The sequence below is a fragment of the Schistocerca gregaria genome, chromosome 3, assembly GCF_023897955.1.
Source record: "Schistocerca gregaria isolate iqSchGreg1 chromosome 3, iqSchGreg1.2, whole genome shotgun sequence".
Lineage (NCBI taxonomy): Eukaryota > Metazoa > Arthropoda > Insecta > Orthoptera > Acrididae > Schistocerca > Schistocerca gregaria.
Window position 1 is genome coordinate 948,256,712 of NC_064922.1, and position 24,274 is coordinate 948,280,985.

The 24,274-nt window shown below is 37.2% G+C and overlaps 1 long non-coding RNA gene across 1 annotated transcript; it reads right to left on the bottom strand.

Moving 5' to 3' along the window:
* Nucleotides 1-4,074: 4,074 nt before the first annotated feature.
* Nucleotides 4,075-4,970, bottom strand: LOC126354791 (uncharacterized). Its single transcript, XR_007565385.1, has 2 exons — nt 4,407-4,970; nt 4,075-4,292 (listed from the first exon to the last, which is right to left on the bottom strand). It is a non-coding gene; the product is annotated as an uncharacterized LOC126354791 (long non-coding RNA).
* Between the last annotated feature and the right edge of the window lie 19,304 nt (nt 4,971-24,274).

Below are 24,274 nucleotides of genomic sequence, written 5' to 3' on the forward strand. Positions count from 1 at the left end.
AACTTACCGCCGGAAAGTGTGAACCTACGTCAAATTTGCCTCACAGTAACCACGAAATTCCAGGCAAAGTGAAAAACAAAGTGCCTCATTCTCAACAAAGGTTATTGTATGAGCCTAATACCGTGTTTACAAGCAGATTCAGTGTGCAATCAACGGTGCAAGGTAAGAAACATTGTGCATGTGATAAAACTAACTTCCAAGCTGAATATGAAAATACAAATACGCGGAGTGATACATCCAAAAAATGCCTAACAACTCAACTACTGTTATGGAAGGAAATGAAACTGAAAGACCTGAACACTTGTGTGACCCAAATATCAAGTATTTGTCCAGCGCTGATACTAAATTGTTTGGCCATAACGACGGTGGACCCTCTAAACAGGCAGAGAACCCTAAACGAAGAAAAGTAGTTTTGATGGCAGACAGTCATGGTCGTGGATTTGCTCGCCTTCTGAGCGGTCAGTCCAGTTTACAAACAATCGCTTACATAAAGCCTGGTGCTTCTATGTCGGAAGTTTGCAATCATGTACGATCCACAGACGTTACTGACTTATCCTCTGAAGACTTTGTTGTGCTAATTGGTGGGTCAAATGACGTATATAAAAACGAAACCCACAAAGCAAAACAAGAACTAAAAAGGTGCTTAGGACAGTTGACACACACAAATGTTTTAGTGCTGAATATTCCACATCGGCATGACTTACCTTCTTGGTCATGCATAAATAAAGAAATAATCAATGCCAACCAACAAATTTCATTACTTTGCAAACATTTCAGAAATGTAGAATTCCTAAATGTTAATAATATTGGGCGCAGATTCCACACATTACATGGATTGCACATTAACAACATGGGGAAAAAACTGCTCGTCGGAAAAATCGAAGAAATTATCACCAAGAGTCATCAAACACTCAAAAGCAAAATCATCCTGGATTGGCCCCCCAAACATTCGAAGGAAACAACGCCAGCAAAACCTCACTCACCAACATCAACAACAAAAGAAGAAACTAGGTGCCTCCAATATCCAGGCACAGTGAATGCAGTAACAGCTCTACCAATAGCAGACCCAACTCTATCACCAGCAGCAATATTATCAACAGTAAGAGCAACAGCTGAACAACTACCAGGGGAGCCAGACACAGAAGAAAATTCTGCTGCAGATGATAATAGAAGAATATATGCAGTCGGGAAAAGAAAAGCAGTACTTCCAGCACACCTGAATGATTTTTTATTGACAAGGTAAAGGTAAGTGATCAATTAAATATGCCAAAGCCTAACAAACCCTTTAATTTCATGCTGATTCATCAACATGTCCAATCATTGCTAAACAAATTAAGTGAAGTTGAAATTTTATGTACTGATGAGCTAAAAAACGTTTCTGTAGTGTGTATAACTGAACACTGGCTGCCTGAAGATGCAATGTCAGTCACAAAACTTGCAGACTTCAATCTTTCTTCATCATTTTGTAGAATTACATCCAGTCATGGAGGGTCATGTATATTTGTTAAAAGTGGCATTGATTATTTTAACATAAAACCCATTGAACTGTTAGCTGAAGAGAAAATTTTTGAAGTATCCGCAGTTGAACTCTCTGCATTAAAATTAATAATCATCTGTGTATATAGGAGACCTGATGGGAACTTAAATGATTTCTGTCACCAACTAGAAGCAGCTTTAAATACTATAAAAAACTTCAACAAAACAGTGATCATATGTGGAGATTTTAATATAGATTTTCAAGAAATCTCAAAAGACTGGCAAAGCTTGATGACCCTACTGGAAACATATAACATAAAAACCACCATTGACTCTCCTACAAGAGTTACACCAACAACTAGTACAACAATTGATCAGATATTAATAAACACAAATGTAAATAACAATTTCTGTGCCGGAAATCTTAATACTGGCTTCAGTCATCACTATGCACAGTTTATTGCTTTGCACACCCCAAGTGAAACAACTGAGAAAGAGGATCTTGTAAAAGAAGCAAGGAAATTCACTAACAAACAAATAAACCTTTTTGTACTGAGACTAAGTGAAGAAACTTGGTATGAAGTGTATACTTGTGAAAATACTAACAAAAAGTTTGAAAAATTCATGGAAATCTTCATGTCATACTTTGAAGCTGCATTTCCATTAAAAAGGCAAAAATGTCAACCTAACTTCAAAAAGAACAAATGGATTACAACAGGTATTAGAATATCTTGTGCAGAGAAAAGAAGATTACACACTATAGCAAAGACACAGAACATGCCGCCTGAATTTCATTTGTACCTGAATAATTACAAGAGGATCCTCAAAAATGTTTTAAGAAAAATGACAAATACATTGAAAATTCAAAAAACAAATCTAAAGCTATATGGGAAGTTATAAAAAATCAAACAACAAGTGAAACTAAACAATATAAAAATATGAACTTATGTTATGAAGGACAAATGATTTCTTGCCCAACAGAACTTGCAGGGACCTTCAACAAATATTTTGCAAACGTAAGTGAACAGTTGGTGAGTGGACTGGAAGAACACAACAAAATATCACCTCCATCATCCAATAGTGTGAGAAATGTGTCTACATCTTTGTTCCTTTCACCCACAAATTTTGAAGAAATTTTATCAGTTATAAAAACCTTGAAAACAGGGTACTCATGTGGAATTGATGGAATACCAGATGCAATTATTAAAAAATGCTGTCTTGCCTTAGCTGAACCCTTGACACATTTGTGCAACAGCTCACTGGCATCAGGAACCTTCCCCTAATGCTTGAAAACAGCAAAGCTGAAACCACTGTTCAAAAAAGGAAATCCAGAATGTGTTTCAAATTATAGACCAATAGCCCTACTGCCTGTATTTCCTAAAATTTTAGAAAAAGTTTTTATAAGAGATTGTCTGATTTCCTAAATAAAAATAAAATTCTATCTCCTTCACAACATGGCTTCAGGAAAGGCTATTCAACTGAAAGTGCAATATTTGAATTTCATAATGAAATCTATGCTAAACTGGATGCAATTGAGTTTGTGACAGGCATATGTCTTGATTTATCTAAAGCTTTTGACGTCATTGACCATAATGCCCTACTGCAGAAGCTTGGCCAGTTAGGAATTAGAGGTATATCCAATGAGTGGCTCAAGACATACCTATGTGGTCGCAAACTGGTGGTTGAAGTGCAATATACTGACCATAACAAAATCAGCTACTTCTATTCAGGATATGAAAATGTGAAATATGGTGTCCCTCAAGGATCAGTATTAGGACCCGTTCTGTTTCTCCTCTATGTCAATGATCTTATGTACAACAAGTATTGCCAAACTACCCTCCAATTTGCAGACGATACAAGCATCCTTATTAATGGTAAACCAGAAGAAAAACTAAAAGACTCCGCTATACAAACAATGAACAGTGTAGAACAGTGGTTCAGCTACAACAAGCTAATTATAAACAAAGAAAAGACAGTAGCACTGAACTTCTATAATGTAAAAGGAAGACACCACCCAAACATAGAAATAGAACTTAGGGACAGAGTTCTTGAAAGTGTTAACAGCACTAAATTTCTGGGACTCTGGCTCCAGAACAACACAAAATGGGAGGTACATATTGAATATTTGCAAAGAAAACTAAGCAAAACCTGTTACATGATACGGATCTTAAAAACTTGTTGCAGCAAAGCCAGCCTGTTAAATGTATACTACTCCTATGTGCATTCTGTAATTAAATATGGCATAAACTTCTTGGGCAATACAACAACAAATATTAAACTTTTCAGAATGCAAAAGAGAATACTAAGAATTATTGAAGGGGTAAACAATACGAAATCGTGCAGACCCATATTCAAAAAACTGTCAGTTCTTCCTCTTCCTTGCATTTTTATCTACGAAACATCAGTTTTCATCAAACAATATATTGATAGACATGCAGATATTAAAAATGAAGATATACATGCACACAATACAAGGCAAAAATCTGACCTTCATGTGAAACAGGTGAGAACATCATTGTGCCAAAAAGGCACACTACATACTGGTATAAAGATTTTCAATAATCTACTTAAACATATTAAATCAATAGGTAAGCTCTGTAGTTTTAAGGCTGAAGCAAACGCATATTTAATTGATCATTGCTTTTACAGTCTGACAGAATAAATAAAAGCCAAACAACAAAAATAAAGATGCATTATTAATATTCTATTTTGTATGTTGCCTGTGATGTTTGTTGTATTTAAGAAGCTGTGCTAAATTACCTAACTATCTAGTCCTTAGCATTGCAATACAAACTGTATTTTTATCTTGTAAATACCTAATCATGTCCAATATCCTGTCATGTTTGTTGTATTTAAGAATCTGTGCTAAATTACCTAACTATCTAGTCCTTTGCATTGCAATACAAACTGTATTTTTATCTTGTAAATACCTAACCATGTCCAATATCCTTGTATATATTCTATACATAGAGGATTTGAAGGACTAAATAAATTTGTTACACTTCAATAACATTTTAAATGCCAAACAAATGTGTGAAGTTATTTTCAATCCCAGTCCTCTTTCTTTGCAAACTTGGCATGATACATTATGTTTCAAAATGTTAGAGAGCAAGGAAACGTTAATTACTTCATTCACATCATTACTGACACTTTCATAGTTTTCAAATTTTTCTTTGCTGTCACACAGTTTCTTGCTGGAAGAAGTTCTATCACATTCATTTAGAGTAGTCAGTGAAGCAGTCTGAGCAGCATCTCCCTTCGAAACAACAAGATTTCTTCTTCCACTCATTGTGCCTTTCCTTAAACACTCGATTGCTAAAACGGGGCATATTGATATCCACAAACTAAATATGTAAAACACCTACTAGCATAATTCGTCAAATAGGCAAAACTGAACAGCTAAACAACACAAAGCAAACAAGTTAGCACACACGGTATAGCGTTTATGTTTACCGATATGAACAGTCCCTTGTCACAGAGATAAAGACATACAACGTTGGAAAACAAAACACTGTCTAATTCAGCAAAGATACCCTGCTTGCAGCCAGTGAGCGGCGCCATCACAGGTGACACACCAAGTCGCTACAACGGTTTATGCAGCGCGTCAAATTTGTAGCGATAAAAAACACACTTAGGATTCTCTCAGAAGGGTGAAACGTGATTTGTTTTCTTCAGAGAACTCCAAATAATTTTATAATGAAAAAAACCAAACACCTTAATTTTGCCATTTTCATCATTCCGTCTCCCCTTAAAAAATATGATGATTGAATCTTTTCCTTGAGTTCAGAGGATCGTTGAAGAAATTGAAATGGACCAGTCTGTGTTAGTAAATTCTCACATTCCTTAAATGCTAAAGATCTTTCATAATTTAGAAGAGAAAGTATGAAGTTACTTTCCAGGAATTAATTCTAAAGCTCACAAGGGGCATAGATGGATACTAAATCCCTTTTTGGATATGTCAGTACAACTGATTGAAATGAGAACAAGAGTGAAAGAAACATTTACAGATTTTGCTGCCCTTAAAACGGAATTTAATTCCAAAAGATTACTGTCTTCTGGATGAAGAGGAAAGGAAAATTCCACAGCTTGCAAGGTAAGCTTTGAAATTATTAGTGCCATTCGCCACTTTCTACTTATAGGAATTAGCGTTCTTTTCAGTGGTGAGCGTAAACACTGTGAAGAGAAATAGGATTCAATTAGAAAATGATTTCGTTATTTGTGTCTCAAAAATACAGATTTGACAAATTATTAACAAATAAACAGGCACAGCCTTCTCATTGAAATTTTTTACTACAGTGCAGAACCCACAACCCTTGCTTACTTTCACCTGGCTGCGTGGAACCCCTGACATTATCGCTCGTGTCACCAAATGAATAAAAACTGTTAAAAGCAATAAAATCTTGATAAGCGTCAAGCATGATTGTAATCAGTACAAATGAGAGATGTTAGTTACTAAACATAAAATTGCATCCGTGTCGATAAAGCGCTGTACAATACGAGATAACATAAGCCGCGGAAGAATAAATAGCATAATCTTTACAGAAGTATTATTAATACGATGAACAAAGTAATTCAAACGTCGCTTAACGAACACCTTCTACAAAGAGTGATTCGCGAAACGAATAATACACAATGCAATTTTGTAAAAGGTTAGATTGCTTAAAGAGAAATATTCCGCGTAACGGGTCTATTCAGTGACCATTTTAAAACCACCTTCTATACAAGACTTGAATGCCATAGAACGACGGGTGACTTACTGCACAACTTTAGCAGCCGAAGAGATCTGTATAGGCCAGAATGTAGGTCTCAGAAGCGAATTATGCTCGTTAAGCGAAGTCCCATTGTACAGTCACTTTGTAGAGAAGTACAAATTCAAGAGAAAACATCGAAAAAGAAGTGAACAAAAATTACAAAGCCGTTTTCATCCATGTTGGGACAAACTCCCTCCGAGGATACAGCTAAGAGGAAATCATTAACGAATCAAGAAATATAATCCGATCAGCCAGAAAAATTTACCCCGCTACCAGGATAGTGGTCAGCGGAAACGTAAACAGGAGGTCGGTGAGTGACAGTTATATCAATCGAATCAACTGCAGAATAAATGAGTGCTGTGACAGACTAGGTGCTATATTTATAGACTCAAATAAGTTTTTGGGCAAGGAATGCCTAGCCAAGGATGGACTGCATCTAAATAGACTAGGATCGATGACCCTAAGCAAAATGTTTATGGATGTTTGCAAAATCATTAAAACTAAGGGAAACTAATATTTACTGGAGGGGATGTAAAAGAAAAATGCGTGTTAGCTGAAAAGAAAACTGCTGAAGTATGTCTTCGAAAATGTATGCTTAATACCATTAAAACAAGCGAAAATCCTTATTTGATGCACTGGAATGTAAATGGCTTAAATTCTAAATTTTCCAGTAGCCTAGGCTACAAACTCGATGAGTTACAAATCCTTCTCTCAAAATGTAAAAACATAAAAATTATTTGTTTAAATGAGCATTGGCTTAGCTCTAATACAATAAATATTTTAAATAAAATTGAAAATTTCAATGTTGCAAGCAGCTATTGCAGGGAGAAAAAATCTCACGGAGGTTGCTGCATACTCCTGGACTCTTCTATAAGCTATGAAGCGAAAACAGATTTTAATTTTTTAAATGAAGATTGTATATTCGAAAGTTGTTGCATAGAACTTAAAGACCTTAATATGTTAATTATTTCAATTTATAGGATTCCAGACAGGGCTTTAGTGACACCATTCCTCTCTAAATTCCAGTGCTTGCTAAACAAACTAAAGAAAGAAAAGAAGAAAAAATTGTAATAGCAGCAGATTTTAATATAAACATTGAAAATGACAATAAAGAATCAACAAAATTTATTGATTCAATTAAAAAGTCTGGTTTTAAACTAAATTTTTCGGAGTCCACCAGAGAAAATATTCACTCAGCAACATGCATCGACAACATTGTAACAAATTATAACTTTGATAATGTAAATAAATTCTGTCTAGACTTAGGTCTTTCTGATCACTCTGCCTTGTTTGTGTCACTACCAAAAACTGACAAACATAATATAAAGAAGACTTGTATCAAATGGAGTTTCAATAAAACAAATATTGAAATATTCTATGAAAAACTAAGTAAAGTTAAGTGGTGTTTCAGGGATGGTGATTCAACAAATGAAAACTTTAGTACATTCTTAAACAGTTTTATTGAAGTATTTAATGAAACTTTCCCGCCAAGATCATATTGCAACAAAACATGAAGTAAGATAAAATGGATCACACCAGGAATAAAAATATCGAGTGAGAGGAAAAGGAAGCTACACAATCAACTGAAGTACAACAAAGATCCTGATTTTGTAAAATATGTTAGAAACTATAAAACTATTTTCAAAAAAGTTGTGAAAGCTTCAAAACAAATGGCAAATAACAAATTCATTCTAGGGCAGAAAAATAAAACAAGGGCAGTATGGTCTGTAGTTAAGTCTGAAGTAGGTGTCCAAAACCATAAACAAGATATCTCAGAAATCAAACTTAAGGAAAAATTGGTTGTAAATCCAGCTCAAATATCTGAGTGCTTCAATGAATACTTTATAAATGTAGCACAATCTGATTTAGACATAGCAAATTATGAGCAGAAAGTAACTAGTTTTGGGTTAAAAGACAATACCACTGAATGTCTTAAAAAATTCAACACAGTCTCAGCAAAACTTGTTGAAAATATCATACTTTCCTTGAAAGACAAAAACTCGGCTGGCTGGGATGGGATACCCACCAAAATAATTAAAAAAGTTTACAACGTAATAGCTCATCCTCTCTCTCTCATAATAAACAAATCCTTTGAAGACGGTTACTTCACTGATCTCTTGAAATATGCGGAAGTAAAACCATTGCATAAAAAAGGTTCAAAAGATGATATGGGAAATTAACGCCCCATCTCTATACTTCCTGTCATATCAAAAATATTTGAAAAAATCGCTGCTTTACAGATTCAAAGCTTCATCACACAGAATGATATCATTTCATCAAACCAATTTGGCTTCCAACAAGGCAAAAACACAGTAGATGCAATAAATGAGTTTATTGAAAAAATTACTTCATCACTAGATAGGAAAGCTAAGGTCGCAGGAATATTTTGTGATCTTACAAAAGCATTCGACTCTGTAAACCATGCCCTCATGCTTTTCAAACTCAACAGGTATGGAATAAGGGATATTGCTTTGAAATGGTTTGAATCATACCTCTCAGAGAGGAAGCAAAGGGTAATAATCACATCAAATGGAGCAGATTACTTCTCAGAGTGGAAAACTGTCACACAAGGTGTTCCTCAAGGCTCAATTCTTGGACCCATTTTATTCTTGTTCTATGTAAATGACTTGCCTCTCAATATAAATACTCATTTAACTTTGTTTGCAGATGATACTTCTGCCCTAATTGAAAATGAAAATTCTGAAAATGTACCACATTGTGTCATGAATACGTTAAGAAACCTGGAAACATGGTTCAGTCTAAATGGCTTAAGGCTAAACATTTCAAAAACCCACATGATGAGTTTTAAATCCAAAAAGTCAAAAACTGAAGAAATCTGTATCACTCACAACAATCAAAAAATGAAAGAACTTGACTCAGTCAGGTTCCTGGGAATAAACTTAGACAAAACTTTGAGCTGGAATTCTCATATAGAATATCTAGCAAATAAATTAAACAGCCTTGCTTTTGCAATGGAAATTTTAGCCTGTGCCACTGATATGGCCACCAGGAAAATAGCGTATTATAGCTACTTCGAATCAGTTATTCGATATGGCATAATTTTTTGGGGAAACTCTGGAAACGTTACACGGATCTTAAAATTGCAAAAAAGAATCGTTCGCAACATGTGCTCTGCACAGCCGAGGGCATCATGTAGACCATTATTTAGAGATCTAAAAATATTAACTGTTCCCTCTCTATACATCCTTGAGATGATTCTTTTCCTACGCAGGAGAGCTGATCTATTCAAAAAAAATCATTTTGAACACTCGTATGACACGAGACATAAAGAAAACTTTATGCTCACCTCTCATCGCTTAAAACTGCGTGCTCAGACTCCTCAGTATATAGCCATGAAAATTCACAACTCTATAAAAGGGTGTGGCATGATGAGTATGAAGGTAAATATTTTAAAAAGCAAGTTACATGATTTTCTAATTAAACGATGCTACTACTCTGTGGAAGATTTCATGAAGGATGAAGTGATACTTTGAACTGGATCCCTAAAATGGAATAAAAATTTCTGATAGTTATAGTAGATGTAAATGCTATAAGTTTGACAAATTTTAAGTAAGTAAATTCTTCACAAAGTATTACTGTAAGTATGACAAAATTGTAAATAAGCTAATTGTAACCTTGACGTGTCTCCTGTACATCAGACATATGTTCTGAAATATTGTACATTATGAGATAAATAAAACACATTTAACATTTAACATACATTGTTTTCGAGTTTCTGAGTGTTACTTTCTGGATCTTGTTCATTTAGTTATCGATCCCTTCCTGAAAACAGACTTCTGGTAGCGCGTTTATTCATCGTTAACATCTTGTATTTATAATAAAATAGCCTACATTCTATTCAATTCAGAATTAATGTCAAATAAGGAATTATGCAATTGTTAATTAATGCCTAGTATTCAGACATGCTCTGGGCTGGCTGTTTCGTTCACTTTCAGCCAGTTTCAAAAGCAGACAACATTTTTTTAAATTAATTACGATAATATTTGGTATATTTCATTACAAATTACTTTTCTAGATTTTTAGAACACATTTTTCAACTCTTTCATACAGCACTATTGAAATATCGTCGATAAACTTCACTGAAATCACAATTAACAATACTAAATAACTTTAATTCCGCCAGTACCTCGTCTCCTACCTTCCAAACTTCACAGAAGCCCTCCTGCATACCTTGCAGATATAGCACTCCTGGAAGAAAGGATACTGCTCCTTTCTTCTAAGAGTGCTAGCGCTGCAAGGTATGCAGGAGAACTTCTCTGAAGTTTGGAAGGTAGCAGACAAGGTACTGGCGGAATCAAAGCTGTGAGGGCGTGTCATCAGTCGTGCTTGGGAAGCTCAGATGGTAGAGCACTTGCCCGCGAAAGGCAAAGGTCCCAAGTTCGAGTCTCGGTCCGGCTCACAGTTTTAATCTGCCAGGAAGTTTGTTATCAGGGCACACTCTGCTGCAAAGTGAAAATCTCATTCTAAAATACGAAATAAATGAGAAATTGATCAGGGGAAAAAGCCACGACGATTTTGTGGAAATTCCGATCAAGCCACAGGGTTATGGAAACAGGAACAACGTTAAAATCAGTTGCAATCTGAGGTGATCTCAAGCGTACGTACTGTATCTGCTCTGAGACATTGCTGTACTTCATACATTGTCTCACTACTGCGAATCCTAGTGGTCTATTGTTGGTTCGAAGCATAGTTACTGAACTGTACTCTCGTAGCTGTGGTGCAAAGTCATGCACGTGAGCTGTGTGTGTCTTATTGCGGCCAGTTTGTATCACATTTCAACGTGAGCATTTTTAAATATGCTTTCACGAATTGTTCAAGTTGCGTCTTATATATATACATCTTTCTGCTTGTTTTAGTTGTCCTTCGTACTTTGGTAATTACCACAATTGTGTCATTGCCACTAGTAAATCAGTTTCGATGTGGACACACTAAAGTAGGTCAGGTCTGTTTGTTGCCATTAGATCCTTTATATTTCCATCCAAGAGCATCTAAGATCAGTTCTGAACTATCTGTTCTAGGAGCTTTCAGAGAATGTATTAATCAATCATTACGGTATGACTGGGAACTTGCATACAAGCAAACTGAGGTTTTCTCTAATGATTTTAGTTGGATCAGGGGATGAGTCTGATTACTGGGTGATAGGAGGTAAGTACCATTTTATGTCCACCCCCAGATACTGAGTCTTGTCCAATCTCACATGCAGCTTCAATTTCTGTCTTGTTGGACTTGAGTTTCTTGTCTGCTGTGACAATTACACCGCCTCCATTCTGCATTAGCATATGCTTTTGATATACTCTTAAATTTTCCCCAAAAATCCCCAACCAGTGATTACAGTATGATTGGCGAACTTGCGAACTGAGGTTTTCACTAAAGTTTTTGGTTACATCAAGAGGTGAGCCTGGTGGGTGACTGGTAGGATATAATTACCATCTTATGCCCATCAGTGATACTAAGTCTCACCCAAATAATCTCACATGCACCTTCAATTTCTGTGTTTTTGGATTTGAATTTGCTGCCGATTGTGACAAATACAGCACCTCCATTTCTGATTAGCTTATCCTTTTGACATACTCTTAAATTTTCCTTCGAAATATCTCTTCTATTGATGTAAAGTTTCAACCAGCTTTTTGTACCTAGTGTTATGTGAGCTTGACTACTTCTCAGGATTGATTCTGGCACTTTTTTGTGAATGCTTCAGCAGTTAATCACTAGGATTTTAATACTCTCACCTGTGGGAAGCATTTATTTTGATCTTGCACAATACTTCTGCGTTTCCTAAAGTTATCATTATGTGGATCAGATGGAGAGCTACCTAATCTTTTTTTTTAAAAAAAAAAAAAAAAAAAATCCTTGTGTACTCCACACAAAGTCAGCTACTTGAGTGGCAGTCTCAGAGTGTGATGCACACCTGACCCATTTTGGGGGCACCCTGCAGTTCTTAACCCTATGGTGCAAGTTCAGGAACTCATAGTCCAGCTTCAAAGTCTCTGGTTCAGTCCTTCCACTCGACTCAGAACCAAGGGATCACAAGCAGTTCTGGAGAAAATGTTGAAAATTGTGAGCTTTGTTGAAACTCTAGCACCAGGTGGTTTCTAAACCTTCTCCACCAGTCACTGGAATGATCCAAGTGTGACCTCAGAGCCCAGACAACAGGCATCATTTGTTTCAAAGTGCACCACAAGTTGCAATCGATGCATCCCATTTCCTCCGTGGCTGCTGGAATAGCCTCTTCAACATGTTTTGGGTTTACCCCCAAGCATACACACTGAATGGACCTAGTGTCCTTTCCTGTCCCTTGCTCCCATTTAATTAAGGGGTACCATCATTCACTGCATGTTTGAACTGTTGATAATTAATAGGCCCTACCTTTTTGGGTTTGCCTCTTCTTGACACCAGACAAAACAGGTTTCCCCGAAACAGGTGAAGTGTGTCTCACTGGCTCAGTTTTAGTTTCAGTAGAAGACAGCACCTCGAACTTGACGATTAGGGCAATCAACATAACACCCTGAATCCTACCTGATCCCTGTCCACTCTGTACCAGGACACCCAGGTACACCATGAAACACCACTCGCAGTCAAGTGGTTGAGTAATGATGGATCACATACTTCTTGTAGAGGAGCAGGATCTGTAAGAGAGGATAGTACTTCAGGTGCCAGTACCACAGGTACATGACTCTCAGGAACTCTCAACACACTGATTCTTAGCAACTGCCAATCATTCGACCATAGTCAAAGTGATTTCCAGCTGCTTAAGAACATTAACCAACTCATCACATGTTCTAGAACAGCATTCACAGTGGGGCTATTTTGGCTGGTGCAGTATATTATAGGACAGAGAACAAAATAACTTTAAACTAAACCTACTGATTATCTTTTAATCTGTTGAGCTAAAAAATTAGTAACTCCCTATAAGAATTGAAGCAAATGCACAAAACAAAATATTTCTAAGGCAATGGAAAAACCTGTGGTAAAAATTACTGGTTTCCTATAACTCTTTAAAGTTTATTATAGTTATTAAAAAATAAAAACAGAGTTAATTTATGACAAAATGTAGATAATCTATGCCCCTCTTTTAGGGGAAACTAGATGTAACACAAGATGTTAGTTACAATATCTGCTACAGTAACTAACGCACAACTGCCAATTTATTACGAAATTAGTTTATGCACAGGACAATGGTAACTTACAAAAATTCTCAAAACTGAATGTTTCTTTGCATAGAAACACTATAAAATTTGAGATGATCTATTCTTTGGCAGTAACACTAATTTGCTACAAAATAAGTTATCCAAACCACAGATGTTGCACCCTCTCTGGCCTGGTTGCATGCACCCATTCACTTGGGTGGGTGTTATAAAGCTACTGTATCTTTTCCTAAAGCAAGCTGGCCCACAACTATTGTAACTGTTCCTTGACATTCTGAATACTGGCACTTGGGATGTTGGTGGCCATGGCAAAGAGACAGTTGCTGTATGTGTATAACCATTGTCCTGTGAAAAATGGCACTCGATACTGTTGCATGAGAGGTAACACAAGAGGATGCAGGATGTCCAAGATGTACTGTTGAACTGTCAGAGTCACTTTACAGACAACACATGAAGTCACACTCAGTGAGTTCCTACACTATAATGTGAGGGAGATGAATAAACTGAGTAATAAAGTTTATGAAAACAGTGTCAAAACAAATGAAGAACTAAGTAAACTGGGCTATCAGGTAGTGGAAAATACCTATAGGATCAGTGGTTCAAAGAGTGAATAAGAGCATGCACTAGGCAACCAAACAGATAACAAGCTTTCATAAGTGATGAATGAATTAAAAATTGAACTGCCAAATTACAGGATCGAGCTCACATAAATCAGGGATGAAATCCTGGCATTCAGGTAACAATAACTTGTATAAGTGGCAATTAGTTTATTACTATCCAAAGGTCACAGAATCTCAATCTGGAAGCAAATTTAAGGAGAAGAATAGAAGAAAATGTAAAAATCTCAGAGTACAATAACGTTTAACCATGGAAATATCATGAAGGGAAAAAGAAAACCTAAAAAGTCACCTGACAGATTAATGAGCAGTACTGAAACAAAAGAGAGTAATATAAATGTTTCCAGGAGTGAACTAAAATGGGCCACTTCACAATATTTGTTGAACGAACTTCAATTTTTGTCATAGTTTTGACTAGGGATTAGATCACGTTATAATCATATTACCAATGGCAAACTACGCTAGGTAACATATTTGGTTAGAAGTAGAACTTAACTATTTTGTGTTTGCTTTAATGCTGAGGGCTTATTTCTATGTAATACCTCTGAAGGACATACACACTTAGTATGTTTGTGCAGTGGTGTTTACAGGCCATCAAACTGTTGGAGCCCTACGTCCATTTTTGTTTTCTGTGCCAAATCCTCTTCTATTGTGTTAACCTGTCAAAATTATCTCCTACTGTCATCATGGTCCATTCTTCATTAGTTAATAACTATAAGTAAATACTCTGCTGATTACACACCTGATGTTAACATGACATTACAATAGATGAAATATTTTGCAAGCATTATGTTACTTAGCTTTCTGTTACTTATGATATGATATTTGCCAATCTTCTTGTGCAGACATTATCCATAATCTGTGACAGTTCTGCATTTTGCAGACCAATTAGTTGCCCAATGGAACACAATATATCACACCACTGTCAATTATTCAAATATACACTAAATTCATGATTGTATAAAAACTTCGTGGGTTAATGTCACATTGATTATGTATCATTCTTTCATATTGAGAGAAACCTTGTCACTACTTTGTTCTGTAATCTTTGCAACATTTTATAGCTCACTTCATACTTCATTAGATGCTATTATTCTTCTCTGTCAAAAGTTAATTTATATTACTGAAAAACTATCTAAAGAGAGGACACTATGCACACAAAAATACCATTTCTTTAGTTTATTTATTTAATGGACTTCTAAATTTTGGTTGCCTTATTATGACTAGTGCTAAAAGCATGGAATGCTGTTTACATTAATGATTTCACGTATGACTGTCTAATGTGTTATTGCCATGTTATGCTTTAAATATTTGATTTTGTCTGTTTTCTGGTACAGTTGATGCTGAGGTATGAATGCTCAGTGCTTTTACTTTACTTATGCTTCATGCTGAAAGATATGTAGGATTTTATTCTAAAGACTAGTTTACATTATCCTGACTGAAATAGTTGTTATGCTCGTGGACTGTCACACATTACAAAGTGATTTGTAAAAAGATGTTACATTATGATGACTCAATGATGACTTCTGCTGTATAATGATTAATATGAGGTAACATAACATGCTATGCTTTGACAAACTTTTGTAACAAAACTGACCTTGGACAATGTGCAGGAAGTAAATAGGAAAGATAAATAAAACATATTTTGTTTGTGATTAATTCTTACCAAACTTAAGTAAGTGTTATATCTAAAATACATACTTTTCTTCTACATCTATGTATATACTCCACTAGCCACCAAGCGGTGTGTGGCGGAGGGCACAATTCGCGCCAAAGTCATATTGCCCCCTCTGTTCCACTCGCGGATCGCACAAGGGAAAATTGACTGTCTGATCACCTCAGTACGAGCTCTTATTTCCCTTATCTTTGAATGATGATCATTACGTGATTTGAAAGTTGGTTGTAATAATATATGCTCTACATCCTTGGTGAAGATTGGATTTCGGAATTTAGCACGTCATCTATCTGCAAGTGTGTCCCACTTCAAACTTTCTATGAGATTTGTAACAGTCTCGTGATGGCTAAATGTACCAGTCACGAATCTTGCCACTCATCTTTGGAACTTCTCAATTTCTTGAATCAGACCCAACTGGTAAGGGTCCCATGCAGACGAACAATACTTTAAGACTGGATGAACTAATGTATTGTAGGCTATTTCCTTTGCTGAAGGACTGCATTGCTTCAGGATTCTACCAATGAACCACAATCTAGAGTTCACCTTACCCGTTACTTCTGTATTCTGATAATTCCAGTCGAGATCATTTCGAATAGTCACACGCAGATACTTGACTAATGTTACTGCTTCCAAAGACTGATCATTTATATTGTACTCATACATTAATGGGGATTTTTCCTTGTTATACACAGTAGGTTACACTTACTAATATTAATAGATAACTGCCAGTCATTACACCCTGCATTTATTTTCTGCAAATCCTCATTGATTTGTTCACAACTTTGGTGTGATACTACTTTTCTGTAGACTACAGCATCATTGGCAAACAGTCTAAGGCCACTGTCAAGACCATCAACCAGATCGTTTATGCAAATCATAAAAAGCAGTGGACCTATTACGCCGCCCTGGGGCCCACCTGAAGTTACTCTCATTTTGGTTGAAGTTACCCCGTTCAGGACGACATACTGCTCCCTGTCTGTTAGAAAACTTTCTATCCAATGACATATGTCACTGGATAGCCTGTAACTACGCACTTTTTGTAGCAAGCAACATTATCTGACTTTGTTGCTTGGCGATTGGGAAGGAATATATACAATGTGCAATGTGCTCAGCAAAGGTTTCCCTGCTTTTAAAATTAAATAAAATGTAAACAGAGATCAGAAGAATGTGACAAACAATTTTGTTGTTGTGAAAGCTGTAAAAAGTTTACACAGAAGGTTTGAAATGAAATGGTAATATGGAATTATTGGCTGGAAGTCCCTGTGTGTGGTTGTTCAGTCGTCTGGTGAAAGTCTTTCTATTTAGCATCACTCCAGTGATTTTCTTGTCTTTGTGTCGAAGATGAGATGAAATGATTAGGGCAACACAAACATCCAAACCTGAGTGAAAAAATATGTCACGTAGCCAGGAAATGGAGCTGGAACACCACAATCTAGAGGTTGTTATGCTAAACACTAGACCACAAACTGCAGAAAGAAGATTTGAAGTAGTGGTTACAAAAGGTGCTAACAGATGGAACCATAAAATATTGTTCAGAACCCCAAAGTGATCAGTTCCACTGTTGAAATGTGAAAAGAAAGTTACCATACTGAAGAAAGAGGTAGAAATCATGTACTCCATCATAGAGCATGTGTTTCTGGTATTGGAATACCACAGTTTAGAATGCTGTAATATGGCAACAACACACAGTTTTCAGACACGATATAATGTTCCAGAAGGACTCACTCCAAAAAACATTTGCAAGCTCTTTGCCAAATGTAAGCAGACAGGTGGCAGCAAGCTGATCATCTAGTGGGGAATGTTGGTCCCAGGTCAACTGTAGTTACTCCTGGAAGTGTCACCACTGCTTCTGGACTTATTCAGCAACATCTGAGGAAATCCACCCAAAGAATTGCAGCAGAGATTGGTTTGAATCATTCAAGAAAGTGTATAATAATGAGAAATGTGTTGATATTCTAAATCAAAGCCACCAGGTCATACCCAAACCCAATGTGTGATGAAACACTTATTTTGCAAATGGGGTTCTCAAAATGATTGTAATGAAACATTTGATATTGGCTGTATCTGGTTCATAGATAAGCACACTTCCACCTGAATGAGTTAGTGAATAAACAAAACTGGAAATTTTGGAATTTCAAAAATCCCAATTTGTGTGAAGCAAACCACTGTATTCTCCCAAAGTTACCATTTAGGTTGTGTTACGCAGCAGAGGCAGTATCGACCTCTTTTATATGTGATAATCAATAACTAGTGATTGTTACAGTGCAAATGTGGAATAATTTGTCAACACACAGTGAGTGTTAGAAAATTGAGCAAGTACTGCATAGTTCATGCAAGCTGGGGTCTGTAATCTATCCCTCCCGCACATCAATTGTTGACTGTCACTGTCTTTATGCTTAACTCCTTTAATAAGTTTCAAGAAGAGCAAGATTTACAATAAACTTTTTACTTATCTTCTTTTCTTATAGTTGGCTCCAGTCATTAATGTCTAGGGGCTGATTCTCGAAGCTGAAATTTTTGACATTATAGGTTCACATGGTTCCAGCTGACATAATTAATTTTGAAGTAAGCTGTTCAGATTTTTATTCTCTCACATTTTTCTATATCACACTATCTTTTGAATTTTCACATTAACAAAGCCAAAATTACATTGTTATTTCAAAACACAAAAACACATCTGATCACATCAGAGACATGCCCACCACGACTTCACTCTGCAGTACTAACAGCATTCCATGGAGTTTACAAATTCTCTTGACAATTGAATTTCTATTAATTTACAAATGAAGCCAGAAATAAACGTAAGAAACAGTACTAAAGTGCATAATTAATAATAGCAATTTTAAGGAAAAAAGTTCATACAAAGCTAGTACATATAGATTGTAACAACAAAAGTAAAGTAATTTCTCTTCATAAATTTCAGCTTGAAATGTAACACAGCATGTATAAAATTCATTGAAATTCTTTTAGAAAAAAAGCTGAGATAATACTAACCAGTGTAAAAAGTCGAAAATATTTTTCGTATTGAATACTTCTGTTGAGAAAAAGTAATGCTTAAGGAGGATGTCCCTTTACAGGACTGACAACATTGCTCCAAACAGGCATTTCACTTTTTGGGGGAATACCTTGGGAATAGAATCACTGGGTTGGATTAACTGAAATTAATTGGCACAGGCATGGATTGGCGTCCCATATTCAACCTAACTGACTCCTTTGGACTGCCGATGTGAAGTATATTAAAACATACTGTCTACTGGAACTTTCCCACAATAGTAGATGAACTTGAATCATTGATCTGTGTGGCAGTTGAAACCATTTCTGTTGAGACATTATAATTTCATTGTGCATTTGTGACACCTCTCCTCTGTGATCTGATTGCAAAGACTACTTGCAGAGTATGAGTTTCCTGTTGCATGCTGATATGAGCTGTACCTTATGCAGTGGCATCTGTTAGCCACTTTTGTACCTCCTATTTTAAAAATTATGCAGAAAATTCTTGCAGCTTTCATAATAAACATGCCATTTGTTGCTTTCTTTTATTGAAGTTTGTTTTTATCTTATTTAATTTTGAAATTACAGAGTCCTTTACTGGACACCCCACGCAGTCTCAATGTGCTAGAATTTATTGACAATAAGCTGGATGTAAAATATTGTTGCATTATTTTCCTAATTCTATCAGCTGCCTTGCCACCATTTATGGTCACACTCACTAAGCACTTTAAAGTTTTGACCACTTACAATCTTTTTCCACCCAATTTTATCTTTCCTCTGCCTTCCTCTTGCCATCACTACTATTTTGCTCTTCCCTATGCATACTCTCATCTTAAATATTTCTACCTCACATTTCCATACAGCTACTTGCTTTTGCACTTCCATTTAATCCTCATCCCCATATCATTATCTCATCTTCAAACAACATGGATTTATTTGCATCTCCTCCTAATTTCTGCTTAATATTCTTATGAATTTTGTCCAAGACCATGACGAATATCATGGAGGATGGCACACTTCCCTGTTGTTGAGCCATTTCAATTTTAAATAATTGTGTTTCATATACACTGTTCTTTAGAGCACTGACACAATTTTTGTGCATAGCCTTTATCATCGGCACTTCCACTTTACTATTTTGTGTATCCCTTAAGGTTGCACATACTGTATATCTAGGCTCACTGCCACAGGCCCTCTTAATATAAATAAATATCATCACCATTTCAAGGCAGACATTCAACCTGTCCCAGAAAAAATGATGTTCTACCTACTCCTGTGCAAGAATGCTCTTGAAAGTTAATTCCAAGAGGCTGTAGTCTCAGTATATACAAGGCTTCGACCCCACTGCAGCAGATAAGTTAAAAGAATATATCTCCCACTATGAAGACAGCCCATTTGGCAAGGACACTACTAAAAATGGCCGACAACTAATTCAGTCTATGGGTGAAATAAAGAGAGAATGCTGGGTTAAGCTGATGGTAGAACTGGACATGGCAAAAAAAAGCAGAGAGGCCTAGAAGTTAATAAGATCTCTGAACAATGACCCCATGAAAGACTCCTTGCACTCCAATATTACACGTAACCAGATTGCTCATCTACTCTTGATAAATGGCAAAACAAATAAAGCAAGAAGACCATCTAAGCTTCAAAGAAATGTCAAACAAGAAACATCTAACCTGTACATCCCATTCACTATCAAAGAATTGGAAGACACTATAAAAAAGAGTAAGACAGGCAAGACAGCCGGACTAGATGATATGTGTATGGAGCAGATTCATCACTTTGGAAACCTTACCAAGCAATGGATTCTACAGCTATTCAATAACTGCCTGGGATGATGCCAAATCCCTAAAATCTGGAGGAAGACTAAAGTTTTTGCTATTCTGAAATGTGGAAAGCAGCCAACAGACCTAAAGAACTTCAGGCCAATGTCACTTCTGTGCCATCTTTATAAGGTTTTCGAAAGACTGTTATTGAACTGCGTAACACTACATGTCGAACCTCTTCTTATCCCAGAGCAAGCTGGATTTAGGCCAGGAGAGAACTGCTACACACAGACCCTTAACCTGATACACCACATAGAAGTTGAATGATGACTAAATGAAACCCTCAGTTGCCGACAGGTGTTGGTGATATACCTCGATGTGGACAGCCGAAAAAAGGAATCGCCAAAGCGTGCACGAGTAATGAGTGAATGGGCAAATGTCTATAAAGTACATTACATATGTAGAATTGTGGACAGTTGGGAATGTGAGTCTCACAGGAAGCATGCAAGGCATAAGTCCCAGTCGTGCTATTCATCTGTGTCCTCGGTGGCTCAGATGGATAGAGCATCTGCCATGTGAGCAGGAGACCCCAGGTTTGAGTCCCGGTCGGGGCACACATTTTCAGCTGTCCATATCGAGGTATATCAACAACTCCTCTCGGCAGTTGAGGGTTTCAGTTAGCCATAATTTATTCTACATCTACATCTACATCCATACTCTGCAAGCCACCTGACAGTGTGTGGCGGAGGGTACCCTGAGTACCTCTATCGGTTCTCCCTTCTATTCCAGTCTCGTATTGTACGTGGAAAGAAGGATTGTCGGTATGCTTCTGTGTGGGCTCTAATCTCTCTGATTTTATTCTCATGGTCTCTTCACGAGATATACGTAGGAGGGAGCAATATACTGCTTGACTCTTCGGTGAAGGTATGTTCTCGAAACTTTAACAAAAGCCCGTACCGAGCTACTGAGCGTCTCTCCTGCAGAGTCTTCCACTGGAGTTTATCTATCATCTCCGTAACACTTTCGCAATTACTAAACGATCCTGTAACGAAGCGCGCTGCTCTCCGTTGGATCTTCTCTATCTCTTCTATCAACCCTACCTGGTGCGGATCCCACACTGCTGAGCAGTATTCAAGCATTGGGCGAACAAGCGTACTGTAACCTACTTCCTTTGTTGTCGGATTGCATTTCCTTAGGATTCTTCCAATGAATCTCAGTCTGGCATCTGCTTTACCGACGATCAACTTTATATGATCATTCCATTTTAAATCACTCCTAATGCGTACTCCCAGATAACTTATGGAATTAACTGCTTCCAGTTGCTGACCTGCTATTTTATAGCTAAATGATAAGGGACCTATCTTTCTATGTATTCGCATCACATTACACTTGTCTACATTGAGATTCAATTGCCATTCCGTGCACCATGTGTCAATTCGCTGCAGATCCTCCTGCATTTCAGTACAATTTTCCATTGTTGCAACCTCTCGATACACCACAGCATCATCTGCAAAAAGCCTCAGTGAACTTCGGATGTCATCCACCAGGTCTTCATGTATATTGTGAATAGCAACGGTCCTATGACACTCCCCTGCGGCACACCTGAAATCACTCTTACTTCGGAAGACTTCTCTCCATTGAGAATGACATGCTGCGTTCTGTTATCTAGGAACTCCTCAATCCAATCACACAATTGATCTGATAGTCCGTATGCTCTTACTTTGTTCATTAAACGACTGTGGGGAACTGTGTCAAACGCCTTGCGGAAGTCAAGAAACACGGCATCTACCTGTGAACCCGTGTCTAAGGCTCTCTGAGTCTCGTGGACGAATAGCGCGAGCTGGGTTTCACACGACCGTCTTTTTCGAAACCCATGCTGATTTCTACAGAGTAGATTTCTAGTCTCCAGAAAAGACATTATACTCGAACATAATACGTGTTCCAAAATTCTACAACTGATCGACGTTAGAGATATAGGTCTATAGTTCTGCACATCTGTTCGACGTCCCTTCTTGAAAACGGGAATGACCTGTGCCCTTTTCCAATCCTTTGGAACGCTTCGCTCTTCTAGAGACCTACGGTACACCGCTGCAAGAAGGGGGGCAAGTTCCTTCGCGTACTCTGTGTAAAATCGAACTGGTATCCCATCAGGACCAGCGGCCTTTCCTCTTTTGAGCGATTTTAATTGTTTCTCTAGCCCTCTGTCGTCTACTTCGATATCTACCATTTTGTCAACTGTGCGACAATCTAGAGAAGGAAGCACAGTGCAGTCTTCCTCTGTGAAACAGCTTTGGAAGAATACATTTAGTATTTCGGCCGTTAGTCTGTCATCCTCTGTTTCAGTACCATTTTGGTCACAGAGTGTCTGGACATTTTGTTTTGATCCACCTACCGCTTTGACATAGGACCAAAATTTCTTAGGATTTTCTGCCAAGTCAGTACATAGAACTTTACTTTCGAATTCATTGAAAGCCTCTCGCATAGCCCTCCTCACACTACATTTCGCTTCGCATAATTTTTGTTTGTCTGCAAGGCTTTGGCTATGTTTATGTTTGCTGTGAAGTTCCCTTTGCTTCTGCAGCAGTTTTCTAACTCGGTTGTTGTACCACGGTGGCTCTTTCCCATCTCTTACGATCTTGCTTGGCACATACTCATCTAACGCATATTTTACCATGGTTTTGAACATTATCCACTGATCCTCAACACTATCTGCACTTGAGACAAAACTTTTGTGTTGAGCCGTCAGATACTCTGTAATCTGCTTTTTGTCACTTTTGCTAAACAGTTAAATCTTCCTACCTTTTTTAATATTTCTATTTATGGCTGAAATCATCGATGCAGTAACCGCTTTATGATCGCTGATTCCCTGTTCTGCATTAACTGATTCAAATAGTTCGGGTCTGTTTGTCACCAGAAGGTCTAATATGTTATCGCCACGAGTCGGTTTTCTGTTTAACTGCTCAATGTAGTTTTCAGAAAAAGTACTTAAAAATATTTCACTGGATTCTTTGTCCCTGCCACCCGTTATGAACGTTTGAGTCTCCCAGTCTATATCCGGCAAATTAAAATCTCCACCCAGAACTATAACATGGTGGAGAAATCTACTCGAAATATTTTCCAAATTATTCTTCAGGTGCTCAGCCACAACAGCTGCTGAGCCCGGGGGCCTATAGAGACATCCAATTACCATGTCTGAGCCTGCTTTAACCGTGACCTTCACCCAAATAATTTCACAATTCGAATCTCCGTCAATTTCCTTCGATACTATTGCACTTCTTATCGCTATAAACACGCCTCCCCCTTCACTGTCCAGCCTATCTCTGCGGTATACATTCCAATCAGAGTTTAGGATTTCATTACTGTTTATGTCTGGTTTCAGCCAACTTTCTGTTCCTAGTACTATATGGGCGTTGTGACCGTTTATTAATGAGAGCACGGTCATAAACAGTTTCTGTTCTTTTGAGAACAGTTACTGTCTTCATATACATAGAAGATGGTTTTCAGCTCAGAAATAACACTGGAGTGGTCTTTGTTGATCTCTCTTCAGCCTATGACACTGTACGGCTGTGTGGCTTCGGGATTACGCAAATTGTTACCACCGTGTTGCAGAATCGATGTTTCTTTGTAAAATTTCAAGGAGGCAGAGCAGATGGAGAATACAAAAGCATGGGCTCCCACAAGGCAGTGTATTAGCACTGATGCTGTGTAATATCTACACTAATGACCAACCACTTCCTCTCCACACAAGAAGCTTCCTATAAGCAGACAACCTGGCATTGGCAACTCAGGGTAAGAATTTTGAGACAGTAGAAGAAAATCTCACTGCTGCTCTCAG